Source organism: Lontra canadensis, unplaced genomic scaffold (genome assembly GCF_010015895.1).
Source record: "Lontra canadensis isolate GAN:19392208 unplaced genomic scaffold, GSC_riverotter_1.0 scaffold249, whole genome shotgun sequence".
In the NCBI taxonomy this organism is placed as follows: domain Eukaryota; kingdom Metazoa; phylum Chordata; class Mammalia; order Carnivora; family Mustelidae; genus Lontra; species Lontra canadensis.
Window position 1 is genome coordinate 34,842 of NW_022631243.1, and position 13,701 is coordinate 48,542.

At 36.0% G+C, this 13,701-nt stretch overlaps 1 protein-coding gene across 3 annotated transcripts in view; it reads left to right on the forward strand.

The window, feature by feature from the left end:
- Positions 1–13,701, forward strand: part of LOC116862501 (importin subunit alpha-3) — a 55,890-nt gene that overhangs the window by 8,510 nt on the left and 33,679 nt on the right. The window lies entirely within an intron of this gene.

Genomic DNA, 13,701 nt, shown 5'->3' on the forward strand with positions numbered 1-13,701 from the left:
TGTCTATTTGCTTGTATGAAGTGACCCTGTCCTGTTTGCCACCCATCCTATCTCATTACCCTCGTCCTCTGTGGTCACTTTCAGCTGCTTGCTCATTCAGAAAAGCAAGCAAAATGTAGTCTTAATATTTTCAAATCACTGTTACATTATTCTTGGTTCTTCAGTAACTGAAACTCAGTATGTTTTGGCTCTTATATCAGAATGTTCACGTTTTTTCTGTTAATGTCTTGAATAATTTTCCCCAGTTTCCTTTTCTTCTTCAGCTTCTCCTTTATCCTCAAGTGATGAAAAAGCTTAATTACGACCAATAAACAAATAAAAAATATGATCAACATTATTAGTCATTAGGGAAATGCATATCAAAACCGTAATGAGATACCACTTTAGCCTACTAGGATAGGTTCTTTAGTAAGTGTGGAAACAGACATAAGTAAACAAAAAGATAGTAACAAGTGTTGGTAAGGATGTAGAGAGAGTGCAACCCTCCTACATGGCTGATGGGAATGTAAAATGGTGCATTCCACCTTGGAATGTAGTTTGGCAGTTCCTCAAAGTTAGAACATGTGACCCAGCGATTCCACCGCTAGGTATAAACCCAAGAGAATTAAAAATAAGTGTTCACACAGAAATTTATACATGAATGTTTATAGCAGCATTAAGCATAGTAGCCAAACCAGACAACCCGTTGTCCATCAGTTGATGAATGGATAAACAAAATGTGGTCTCTACATACAATGGAATGCTATTCTGCCATAAAAAGGAATGAAGTACTACTGCATGCTACAGCATGATGAACTTTGAAAATATTTTGCTGCCTGAAAGAAGCCAGTCAGAGGAGATGACATATTCTATAATTTCAATTATGTGAAATGTCTGGGATAGGTAAATTCCTAGAGACAGAAAGTAGATGAGTAGTTGCCCAGGCCTTGGGGAATGACTGCTCATGGGTATAGGCTTTTTATGGTGAAGACAACGATCTGTAATTAGATGGTGGTGATTTATGTGCAACTTTATACTAAAAACCACTGAATTGTACACTTTAAGTGGGTGAATTGTATGGTGTGTGAATTATATTTCAATAAAGCTGTATTTTTTTTTTTTAAGAAGCTCAATAGAAATAAAAAGGGACCGTGACAACTCTCCACTACCTAAGGGTCTTAGGTTACCTCTTGTTAACTCTTTTTTTACTGACTTCTCTGTCTACCCTTCCCTATTATTGAATGCATATGTTCAGTAAATACTCAGTTTCTATGTCTGAACTTCAGTTGTAAACAGTGAGAATAGAACAGTGAATAGCACAGGCTAAATTCTCATGGAGTGTACATCTAGCAGGTCAAAATTTCTCAGATCCCTGCTCTAAACGGACCCTGTGAAGATATTCAACTACTGTGAGCTAGTGTTGTAGTAGATCTTTTATCTTTCTTTCGTAAACTCAAATTTACAATAAGTGGTATACCTCAAACATGAAGGGAAAAGACATCCTAAATGTTTACTGTCCAGTAACTCTTCCCATGAGATTGGTGTAAAAGCCTGATTTTTAGAGTGGGAGTTCCTAGGATTACATTTCAATAGATATATGCCATTAGGAAAGCTTAATCATTTTTTGTAACGTCAGTTTCTGTAAAATTAAAATCCCACCTAATGGGTACTAGCTTTAATTAAGCCTTTAAGAGTGAAGAGAACACCTTTATCCAGACTAGGTCAAATAAGGGTGTGGGGTGTTAGGAAAATTAAAGAACCATTCTCACATTATTCAGGATACTTGAGGTAAGAGTGTCTTGGTGGTAGGAGTTCATGGATCCTTTTTTTACTGCTCCGCCAGCCACTAACCCAGTACTAGATTCCCCCTCCCCCTGCCGCCCCGATACTGTATTAGTCTTTATGTAATTTTGGGTTCAGTTACTGAGAGAATCTGAGCCAATAAAGTTCTACCCAAGGTGAAACAGATTGTTTTTTACTGCTCGTCTGCTTATGGATTGGCTTTTCCTGAATCAAGCTTTCCCCTTCACCCCTTACCCAGTCAGCAGTGGTGTGGAAGGGAGGATGTCACTGATAAAGAACAGCCTTTGCCTGCTTCTGCAGCAGCATCCCTGGAAAGAGAAGTTTCTTTTAGACAAGGTTGTAAGTATGACATTATTTAGATAATGTCACTCCATTTTACTTTTCTGTTAACTTTCTACTCACTATTAAAATCTGAGGCACATCATTATAACCTCAGTATTAATCTCATCTCCATAGTGATTGCCTTATTTCTGCTTTTGCTCTTCTCCGGTTCATAAAACAACTAGCATGGTTCTTTTAAAAAATGAAATCATGCCCTTTCTCTGTTTCAGTAGGTTCCTAGCACTCTTCGCTTCCAGACTCTTTACTGAGACCTTAAGGCCTTGCCAGCTCTGGTCCCTTTTTCTCCTACCTCTGTCACTTTATTATCTCCTTTACTTATATTCTCATGTTCTTTTAATTGTTTTTAACACTTCGATAGCTCTTTCCTCTTTAGGCCCATTACACTTACTGTTCTGTCTGAATGCTTTTTCCACCCCCCTTTTTTTTTAACCTTCATCCCCTTTCCTTCACTGCTTGGTTATTTCTCATCCTTTGAGTCTTCAGTGTTATTTACTTAGAGATGCCATCCTTCCACCCCATCCCCCTTATTGTTTTCCTTAAGAACACTGATGATAATTTGTTAGCATAGTCACTCTGTGTTAATTTCTCCCATCAGACTAGAAGCTCCCTGAGAGTACAGACCAGGTCTATTTTGTATACCAGTCTTTTCTTAATTTTCATTACAGAGACTAGCATATCAGTGGCAGGGAATTAAATGAAACTTTAAAAAAAATGTGTGTGTGCGCTCTGATTAATTAGAATTAGTGATGAGGGGCACCTGGGTGTCTCAGTCAGTTGGGTGTCTTCCTTCAGCTTGGGTCATGATCTTGGGGTCCTGGGATCAGGCCCCACATCAGGCTCTCTACTCAGCGGCGAGTCTGCTTCTCCCTCTCCCTCTGTGATCTTTCTCACTTTCACTCTCTCTCAAATAAATAAAATCTTAAAAAAAAATAGAAGTAGTGACTCAATCAAATTTTTTAAAACAAGGTAATTTTTTGTCTCTTGAAATGGTAAGGGCATGGTAATTGTAGAAATTTTTTTAGAAAAATGAGAAAATAAAGTAATCCTATATAATCTTACTACTACTAAATGTTTTAGAATGTTTACTTTTTCTTGTGTACATTTTTCCAAATGTATTTGAACTTAATTTGGGTTCTTATTAGAATAACTCACAATAGAATGCAGCCAAGTTTCTCCACCTTAACACTTTTGATACTTTGAACCAAATAATTTTTTGTTGTGGAGAACCATCCTGTGCATTGTAGAATGTTTTAGCAGCTTCCCTTGTCTCTGGCAGTAGATGCCAGTACTATGCCTCGTCCCAGTTGTAAAAGCCAAAATTATCTCCAGAAATTGCCGTATGTTCTCTGAATGACAAAGGTCACCCCAGACGGAGAACCATTGGAATTTAGTTAATGTACCCATATTTTAGTGTTTCCTTGTATAAGATAAATGTTTTTACTTGTCATGTGTTTTGTAGAAAAGAGTATTGCAAAAGGATATGTGTGACTTTTACATCAACAAATTGGATAACCTAGATGAAATGGATAAGTTCCTAGAAACACACAACCTACCAAGACTGGATCCTGAAGAAACAAAATCTAAACAGATCTCTAACTAGTAAAGAGATTGAATCAGTAATCAGAAATCTCCCAGTAGAGAAAAGCTCAGAACCAGATGGCTTCACTGGTGAATTCTACCACATATTTAAAGAATTAACACTTTATTAAAGTCCCACTTAAACTCTTCCAAAAAACTGAAGACGAGGGAATATGTTCACATCTATTCTGTGAGGCCAGCATTACTCTGGTGCCAAAGCCAGAGACACTACAAGAAAACTGCAGAACAATATCCTTGATGAACGGTGTTGTAGAAATTTTCAGAATACTAGCAGACTGAATTCAGCAGCATCTTAAAAGGATTATATACCCTGACCAAGTGGATTTGATCCTGGAATGTAAAGGATGGTTCAATATATGAAAATCAATGTACTGTACCAAATTAACAGAATGAAGGGCAAAAATACCCAAAAAAGCATTTGACAAAATTCAATACCCTTTCACGATAAAAACTCTCATAACTAAGAATAGAAGGAAACAACCTCAATATAATAAAGACCAAATATGAAAAGCCCTAGCAAATGACACTCAATGATGAAAGATTGAAAGCTTTCCTTGGAAGACTAAGAAGGATGTCCACTTTCACCAGTACTATTCAGCATGGTACTAAAAGTCCTAGCTAGAGCAGTTAGGCAATGAAAAGAAAAGGCATCCACACTGGAAAGGAGGAAGTAAAATTCTCTGTAGGTGGTTTGAACTTATATGTAGAAAACCCTAATGATCCTCCTAAAAATATGTTAGAAGTAATAAATGATTCAGCAAAGTTACAGGATTTAAAATCAGCATTCATTCATAAGGAACAATTTGAGAAGGAAATTGAGAAACATTGAGTTTCAAATGGATCAAAAGGCATAAACTACTTAGGAAAAACCTAACTAATGAGGTATAAGACTTTCACACTGAAAACTGCAAAATGTTGTTAAAAGAAATTAAAGAGAGCAAAAATAAATGGAAAGGCATCCCATGTTCATGAGTTGGAAGACCTATTATTAAAAGTTAGTACTGCCTAAAGTGATCTACAGATTTAATGGAAAAGTCCATATGGAATCTCAAGGGACGCTGAATAATAGCCAAAACAATCCAGAAAAAGAAGAGAAAGTTGGAGGTCTCACACTTCCTAATTTAACTTGAAGGTTACAGTAATCAAAACAGTGTGGTATTGACATAAAATCACACATAGACCTGCAGAATAGAATAGGAGTCTAGAAATAAACTCTTGCATGTATATTCAAAGATTTTTGACAAGAGCACCAAGACCATTTATTGGTAAGGAGCAGTCTTCAAAAAATGGGGCTGGGAAAATTTGATAGCCACAAGTAAAAGAATGAAATTGAACCCTTAACACCATATACTAAAAATTAACTCAAAATGGATCAAGGACCTAAATGTAAGACCTAAAACAAAACTCTTAGGAGAAAGAATGGGACAGAAATTTCATGACATTAGATTGGGCAGGGATTTCTTGGATATGACACTAAAGATTGTGTGTGTGTGTGTGTATCTTGTACAAGACAGACAAACATAAAAAACTGGAAATTGAACTTCTTTCTTTTCCTACATTTATTTTCTAACTTTTCCAAAGAGGTAAGTATAATTTCTGAATTTAATACATTTCTCTGTTGTTCAAATATTTGGTAGTGAAACTCTACTGTACTCCCATTCCTTGGAGTTAACAACTGTTTTTTTTCCCCTTAAAATTTTATTTATGAGAGGGAAAGAGAGCATGCACATGAGCAGGTGGAAGGGCAGAGGGAGAGGGAGAAGCAAATTCCCACTGAGCAGGGAACCTAATGTAGAGCTCAATCCCAGAACCCTGAGATGACCTTAGCTAAAGGCAGACACTTAAAAGAGTGAACCACCCAGGTGCCCCTGGAGTTAACAGTTAACAATTTCTCACATTTTTTTGTGATTTTTAAATTATATTTATGTACTGATTGTTTCAGTGCTTAAAATTTAGATGTGGATCATTTTAAAGTATTACTATTTCTGGTAGAATTACTTTAAATTGTTAAGTAACTTGCCAAGGTTAAATCTGGCCTCCTGTTTAATTTACTTTCAAACTTCTCTATTACTCAATCTTGAGTAAGCTTTTTACTTGTTAGAGGTGGAAATTTGATTTGGCTTATGAAGACTTGCCCATCACTAGTAATGCATATAGCTACTACTATTAATAAATACTATCTTGAGAAATCACAGTTTGAGTAAGCATTTAACATTAAGTGTTCAAAATTTCTCTTTTATTGTCATAAATGGGAAATGTCATAAATAAAGTTGGAATTTATCTGCTAATCACAAGCAGTTTGCCAGCATACATATTTGGCAAATGCATGAATAAGCCCATGATGGCTGCTGCTGGAGGGATCAGCAAGTGGAAATGAAAGGAGGGAAAGTAGGAAAAGAATGGGAAAATGAGCTCTTTTTTTTTTTTCCCCAAGATTTATTTGAGAGAGAGAGTGAGCAAACGTGCAAGTAGGAGGGAGGAACAAAAGAACAAAGGGAGAGGGAGAGAGAGAATCTCAAGCAGACTCCCCACGGGCAAGATTAGGCTTACATTCATTTTTACTTACTGCAGACTTTCTACTGTCAAGAGCGGTATATGCATGTTATAACACATTACATTTATTAGATGAGTAAAATCAAGTAATGTGTTATAAATGGTGTTTGGCACCAAATGTTTACTAAATGTTAGGCTTTATTATTAACTTATTATATTTCTCTGTCATAAATACTACCTCCTTAAAGCCAAGGATTTCCTGTGTCTGGTCCATCTTTGTATTTCTGGTGCTTAACAAATAGGTGATTAATAAATATTTGATTGAGTAAATGCTTCCAAGCAGGCTCTAAATAATAATACAGAGGTAATCCATGTTGTGGGGAGGGGAAGGTTATGTATGTTTGTGTGTATATATAATGTTTTAAAAATTGCTTTATAGAGACATAATTTATCTCACATAAAACCCATTTAAAGTGTACAATTGAGTGATTTTTTTTAGTAAATTTTCAGAGTTATGCAACCATTGCTACAACCCAATTTTAGAATATATTCCATCACCCCACAAAATATCTCGTGCCTGATAGTCTTTTACATTTTTATCTTCTTTTTTTTGTGTGTGCTATTACCTAAATATTAACATTCCTAGGGGATGGAAATGGGCTGGATGAAGTAAAATCAAAGTATTCCATTCCTTATCTTTTGTATGACTAACTTCTAAAATTTTCTCTAGTGAGATTGGGTCAGCTAAACTCTCATATTTTACTCAAAAAATTTAAAAATATTCAGATTTCGTATAGTATGTTATTATATCATCATAACTTAAACTAGTATTTTGTAGAGGTTTTTTTTTTTTTAAGATTTTTATTTATTGGACAGAGAGAAACACAGCGAGAGAGGGAACACAACCAAGGGGAGTGGGAGAGGGAGAAGCAGGCTTCCTGCCGAGCAGGGAGCCCAATGTGGGGCTTGATCCCAGGACCCTGGGATCATGACCTGAGCTGAAGGCAGATGCTTAACACTTGAGCCACCCAGGCAGCCTTAGTTTTTAGAGTTTTAAAGAAAAACTATACATGGGTAAAAAGTGACTTAGAAATTAAGCAGCCACTAGTTAGAAAATAGCCATAAATTGGAAAAGGAAGGACTGAACCCTATCCTCAGTGGACGAAAGTGTTTAATCCCTAGAATTTAGAATAGTGATAGACACAGTAATCATTTGTTAAATTAAAAAACTATATTCTGGGGGCGCTTGGGTGGCTCAGGTCATGATCCCAGGGTCCTGGGATTGAGCCCCACATTGGGCTCTCTGCTCAGCAGGGAGCCTGTTTCCACCTCTCTATTTGCTTGCCTCTCTGCCTACTTGTGATCTCTGCCTGTCAAATAAATAAATAAAATCTTAAAAAAAACACAACTATATTCTATAACATTCACTTGTTTGAGTTTTTTGACAACTTCTTGTCCCTCTTTGCCTGAATTTAGGATTTTGTATCTGTATTTATCACAAGCAAAGAAATACAAAAATACTGGATGATCTGTCTAAACTCTACCCCTTACTCAGTCTCTTTCTCTGCCTTTCCCCCATCCCCCCATTTACAGCCTTTGTCCTTTAGATAGCTCTTTGGCCTATAAATAAGTCTGGCCAGTTTGGCAGCCTTTTGGAATTCTAATTGACAGCTCACTGCATCAGTGTAAGTCATGTGAATTCACAACTATTACATTTGTATATAATATATAAAACCTCTGCTTTTTGAGTTACGACTTAGAAAAATAAGCCTTATATACCCCTTTCATGGGACCCCAGAGAGATAGTCCTTTATTTGAGTTGGACTTGTGATTTGGTAAATGTCTAAAAATCTAATATCACTTTAAAGACTTGGCAAAATAAATGCTGCCAGGCTGCTGCATAGGGTGTCTTTCTGCTAGTTAATTCAGTCTTCTCTTTACCTTGAAGGTAATAGCTTTTTCTCAAGAGAAGAAAATTCTTTTCTTGCTTTCTTGCTCTGTAATAAAGAGATTCTTTTTTTTTTTTTTTTTTTAAAAGATTTTATTTATTTGTCAGAGAGAGGGAGAGAGAACGAGCACAGGCAGACAGAATGGCAGGCAGAGGCAGAGGCAGAGGGAGAAGCAGGCTCCCCGCCGAGCAAGGAGCCCGATGTGGGACTCGATCCCAGGACGCTGGGATCATGACCTGAGCCGAAGGCAGCTGCTTAACCAACTGAGCCACCCAGGCGTCCCAGTAATAAAGAGATTCTTAAATCTCTTACTTTGCAAGTAAATTTCTGTGGGTAGGAATAGCCAGAGGCATATGTCACTACTACCATGTTAAATGGGTTTGATAAATCCTTTATTAATAGTTCCAAATTATCAGAAACTCCAGATTTAATAAGTAAGATATACTGTAGTGGTAAAAAATTCTTTGGGTGTAAATAAGATACTTACATAAATGTGATATTTAATATTTATTTACTATCTTATTAATTAAATATTTTATTTGATAGCACAAGAAAGGAGGAGCAGCAGGTAGAGAGAGAAGCAGGCTCCAATGAGGGGCGTGATCCCAGACCCTGAGATCATGACCTGAGCTGAAGGCAGACGGCCACCCGACGCCCAGGCGCCCCAGTATTTTATTAATTTATGTAACATTTTACTTCATTGAAAAGAAGTTAAAGCCCACTATGACTTCACTCTGCTTCTTTAGGTAGAAGAGTTACTCATAGAACTTATTTTGACTTCAGCTATCTATCCCTCCAAAGTCTACCTTTTACTGAACAATCTTCGAAGTAGTACATTTTACAAGTTTTATTTTCTGTGTGTGAGACATAGGACCTAATTTTTTGTTGTTGTTTACAGAAGTTCAGTGTTTTTGTACTGTGATAACAGTACAAAGCCTATTGTCTTGATAATATCTTTTTCTTTACTATGAACCATAGGCTCCAAGATTGGCTTAAACTTTAAGACTTGGGGGGGACAGTGTGGCTTATTGGTTAATTGGCTTTATAGGAGACCATCTGAATTCTCATCCTAGCTATTCCACTTCTAGCTGTGTGATCTTAGCCAGGTAATTTAATTTGTCTACACCTTAGTTTCCTTATATATTAAAAAAAAAAAACAAAATTTTTTAACCTTTTAAGGCTGTAATAGTTAAAGGATAGTGAATGTTGAAATTTTTATTATAGTACTTGGCTAAGTTTTTTTATTCATTTTGCAACCTGTCTTGTTGGTATTTTTTTATTGAGTGTTTTTTTTTTAAGGGCAAAGGATTCCAAAAGACTTTATGAAAGAAAATGTAAGATAGAAAATAAATACAGGAGGGGCACCTTGGTGCTTCAGTAGATTGAGTGTCCAACTCTTGATCTTGGCTCAGGTTTTGATCTCAGGGTTGTGGGTTCGAGCCTTATTTTGGCATGGAGCCTACTTTAAATAAACAATGAAAAGAAAAAACACATGAAAAGTTGTTCAGTATCATTAATCATTAGGGAAATGAAGACCACCACATATCTATTAAAATGACTACATGAAAAAGAGTGACCGTTTCAAATTTTGATAAGAATGTGAACGACTAGTAAACCTGGCGATTCACAGACCTGTACCCCTGGGGATAAAAATATATTATATGTTTATTAAAAAAAAAAAAAAAGAATGTGAACTACTAGAACTCTCAGGTACTGTTATTGGGATGGACAGTTATACAACCAATTTGGAAAACAGTTTGCAGGGGTTTTGAGTTTTGTTTATATATTTTTTTACTCAAATATAATCACCATACAATGTTATGTACAATATAATGATTGAACAATTCTCTTCTCATCATGGTATGTGTACTCTTAATCCCCTTCACCTGTTTCACCCATCTCTCCCCTAACTCCCTCTGGCCGCCAGCAGATTGTTTTCTGTATTTTTTTTTGTTGTTGTTCTTTGTTCATTTGGTTTGCTTCTTAAATTCTGCTTATGAGTGAAATAATGTATTTGTCTTTCTCTGACTGACTTCGCTTATTATACTCTCTAGCTTCATCCATGTCATTGCAAATAGCAAAATTTCATTCTTTTTTATGGCCAAATAACATTGTATATGTGTGTGTATCTCATATCTTCTTTATCTGTTCATTGATTGATGGGCACTTGGGCTGTTTTCATAATTTAGCTTTTGGAAAGTAATGCTACAGTAAACATAAGGGTGCCTGGATCCCTTTGAATTAGTGTTTTGTGTTTTGGGGGGTAAATATCCAGTAGTCCACTACTTGATTGTAGGATACTGCCTGGATTGTATGATACTGTATGATACTCTTGGGTTGTAAGATACTGCCAATTTCAGGTTTTGAGGATCCTCCATACTGTTTTCTGCAGTGGCTGCACCAGTTTGCATTCCCAACAACAGTACACGTGGGTCCCCTTTTTCCACATCCTCACCAACACTTTGTTATTTCTTGTGGTTTCAATTTTAGCCATTCTGACAAGTGTAAAGTGATATCTCATTGTGGTTTTAATTTTCATTTCCCTCATGATTAGTGATGTTGAGCATCTTCTTATGTGTCTCTTGGCCATCTGGATGTTTTTGGGAAAATGTTCATTCAGTTCCCCCTGCCCGTTTTTTAATTGGATTATTTGTTCTTTTTTGGTGTTGAGTTGTAGATGATTTTTTAAATGTATTTTGGATATTAACACCTTACTGGATATGTCATTTTATCTTCTCCTGCTTAGTAGGTTGCCTTTTTGTTTTGTTGATAATTTCCTTTACTGTGCAAAACCTTTTTATTTTGGTGTAGGTCCCAGTAGTTTAATTTTGGTTTTGCTTCCCATGCCAGAGGCGACACATCTAGTAAAATGTTTCTATGGCTGATGTCAAAGAAATTACTACCTATGTTTTCTTTCTAGAGTTTTATGGTTTCAGATCTCATATTTAGGTCTTTAACCCAATTTGAATTTATTTTTGTATATGGTGTAAGAAAGTGGTCCGGTTTCATTCTTTGGGTATTTTTAAAATACATATCTGTACCAAAACTGAAATGATCATCAGAAGTTCACTTAAACAGAGATTGAATAAATTGGTTTGGTCAAAAATTGAAGTAAAGATTTCTGGACATAAAAGATTACCCAGTGCATTTTAAGAAGGAATAATATTTATTCCTTATGTTGTTCCTTATATAGTGAACTTACGTTCTAGTTGGGAGAGGATAACAAAGTTTCGTATAGCATATTGGTATGTGATAAGTAGTATGGAGAAAAATAGAAGAGGAATAGAGAGTACCCAGCAGGAGAGTTGCTGGTTGGGTAGGAAGGGAAAGACCTTACCATGGAGGTGACATTTGAAAGATGAGAGTGAGCACTGCAGATAGTGAGGGAAGAGCATTACAGCCTGAGGAATTAGCAGTAGCAAAAATAAGGATAGCTAACACATACACTGTTATGTGCCAGGAGCTACTTAACTCCTTTACATATATTAACTTACGTAATCTTTATAGTATCCTGTGAAATAGATATTTTTACTATCCTTATTTTATAGATAACAAAAGGCATTGAGAGAGCTGGTAAGTAATATGGCTGAAAATTGAACCCAAGCAATTTGGCTCTGGAGTCCATCCTTGGGAGTTGCTGCATAGTGTATTAGTGAAGACTTTGAAGAGAGAGAATTTCCAGAATGTTAGAGGAATAGCAAAGTTAGTGTAGTTACTGCAGAGTGAATTAAGAGAATGATAGAGCTGAGGTCTGAAAGGTGGTTATTGGAGAAGGAATAACATAGGAAGATTTGAGTGGACTTAAAGCATTTTTATGACTGGGCTTTTACTCCAAAGTGGAGCACCATTGATGGTTTTGAACAGGCAGGTGACATGATCTGACTGACTTCTTAAAAAGTGGTTCTTTACTAAGTCCTTCCTCAGAGGCTATGGGTAGAATTCAGGAGGACCTGGAGACTTAGAAAAAATTACTTCTTTATTTTCACTAACTTTTAACAGTTCTTCTAACTTTCCTTCATTTAATAATATAGCCAGTAAACAGTAGTTATTAAAGTTACCTGTGACTTTTTGTCACCACCAGTTAGAACATTATTGTTGCAGGATCTCTTAAATCATTTAAGGTCAACATTACTTTGAAATTACAGTACTTACTAGACTCACTGTTAGATCCCACTTAATGTGATAATGAAGCACATATATTATAGTTTGTCTTTTCATATTTATATATTTTTTACAATTATATATCAATATAATTGTTTTTCTTTGTAATCTTATCTATTTCTTATCTCTATTTAAAAAGTATTTGTGGGCGCCTGGGTGGTTCAGTTGGTTTAAGCTATTGACTCTTGATTTTCAGATATGTTGTGGGATCAGGTCCCGTGTTGGGCCCTGCACTCAGCATGGAATCCACTGGAGATTCTTCTCTCCCTCTGCCTCTTCCTCTGTTTGTGCTCTCTCAATAAATAAATCTTTAAAAAAAATAAATAATAAATAACACTATATGGAAGGTGTTCATTGATTTCACCAGATTGTCAAAGGAGACTGTGGGACTCAAAAATTAAGATTACCTGTGAGGATTGCTTTGGTTATTGTGATAACAACGAATACAGAGGAGGGCAAGAACAGGAAGAGGGGTACAAGTTCAGAGACTTTTTTGCAATAATCTGGGTGAGCGTTAATGGTGAGTTGGACCAGAGTAGTACTGGCAGAGAAGGTATATGTAATTGGATTTCAAATAAGTTTTGAAGGTTGAACCAGTGGGAGGATTTGGTACAATCAAATGTATAACATGAGAGAAAAAGAAGAATCAAGGATGGCTATAAATTTTTTGGTCTGTGCATCTGGAAGGATAGAGCTGCCATTTGCTTAAAAATCCCTTTGAAATTATCAATAGATTTATAATGCTGAATATGTCATAAATTTTTTTAAAAGATTCATTTAAGAGAGCCCATGAGTGGGGGGAGAGGAAGAGAATCTCAAGCAGACTCCCCACTGAGTACAGAGCCTGTCACAGGGCTTGATTTCATGACCCTGAGATCAAGAGTTGGACACTTAACTGACTGAGCCACCCAAGTGCCCCGTCATAAATTTTTTAAACAGTAACATAAGCCTTATAAAAATAAAGATACAAAGGATAAAAGAACTCTCAGTCTCACCTCCCATATGAATCATGTGAGATGAGATAGAGTTATGTATGTTTGTTAAAAATTAAAAGTTCGGTTTTGGATATAAGTTTGAAGTCTTTAATCAGATATATGAGTATTACTTTGTGACTTGCTATTTCTACTCCCTGGCATATGCAGTCACTAGAAAGAATGAGGAGAACTTATACTTAGAGCTTAAACTTGTATTGTTTCTGAAGGTTTGAATGTTTTACAGTAAGCATGAATCCGTGTACTAGGGAGGTTTAAAATGAGCAAAACGCATGTTAAGAAGTAAGAGAATGGTTACAGTATGTGGTAGAAAAATTTTGTGGTCATTAGAAATAATGAAAAAGATTTACTGTATTATACCACCATGGAAGGGCTCTAAAAAT